Below are 1,024 nucleotides of genomic sequence, written 5' to 3'. Positions count from 1 at the left end.
TTAGCTACCTTTTTCTTTCTATTTTCTAGTATCAATTTTGTCATCACTATCCCCATTTTGTGTCTTCTTATGAAGAAGTAGCATTCATTTGACTTCCCACATACCAAAGCAACAAAAAAATTTCCAAGATTTTCCTCATTCCGCTGAACGGTATGATTTTTTTTTCTATATCAGATTTACTTGCTTCTATTTCATCTCTGTCTGTTCGTAGATAATTTATTTAAATTTCAAATGTTGCATTTTCTGGAAGATGGAAAAGTTGTGTGTGTGTTTTGGATCTGATTAATTTTGGCTTAACTCAGCTTGTTCTTTTAATGATGATGACTATGATTCTGTTGTTGGTAGCATTCTATTTGGATTAGGGTTAGGGTTAATGCAATGATTTTCTTCCATAGGGAGACACAATTTCTCTAAGTTTTTGTATGTATTTAATGTGTTGGTGTTATTATTCACTCATGAAATTCATTTTGATGAAATTATTTTTTCAGGGCATATATATATGTATAAACATATATAGTGATTACAATAGGTGTGACATGAATCTGCAGTTTGACACACTTGAATTGGAATTTAATTTGTTGGTTATTTGAAGGGAGCTTCCTTCAGCCCAGTCACGGAGATGCGAAGAGGGTTGAATTTGCTGCCGATTCATTGACGCAAACATAGTAGACAAGAAATGTTGCTACTATGAATGTGTGAATGAGGCGGGAGTCAAATTTCACCCAATTCTTTTCCATTATTGGACTGAAGGGAGCTCCCTGTAATTACTACTAGTACTACTTTAATTTTCTTCATTCACTTTAAAATTATTACTTCCCTCATTTCATCTCTATATATTCAAGGTATCTCAATGCATATGATGTGGATCAATTGTATTATTAATCATGTATATTAATTTTCATTCTTCATTTTTATGTAAAAAAGGGTTTTCAGTGCCCATTTGGTTTGCTACTCTTTTCTTGAATGTTGAAGTTGCCTTACCCATAATTAATGAAACGCCAATAGTTTATGACATTTTGATTAA

General features: G+C 32.1%; 1 long non-coding RNA gene across 1 annotated transcript; it reads left to right on the top strand.

Moving 5' to 3' along the window:
• Window positions 1–1,024, top strand: LOC125206045. The gene is made up of 2 exons (XR_007173900.1): window positions 1–150; window positions 489–1,024. It is a non-coding gene; the product is annotated as an uncharacterized LOC125206045 (long non-coding RNA).

Source organism: Salvia hispanica, chromosome 1, assembly GCF_023119035.1.
Source record: "Salvia hispanica cultivar TCC Black 2014 chromosome 1, UniMelb_Shisp_WGS_1.0, whole genome shotgun sequence".
Classification (NCBI taxonomy): Eukaryota; Viridiplantae; Streptophyta; class Magnoliopsida; order Lamiales; family Lamiaceae; genus Salvia; species Salvia hispanica.
The sequence above is the reverse complement of the archived record's forward strand: the minus strand, read 5'-3'. Positions and strand labels throughout refer to the sequence as shown.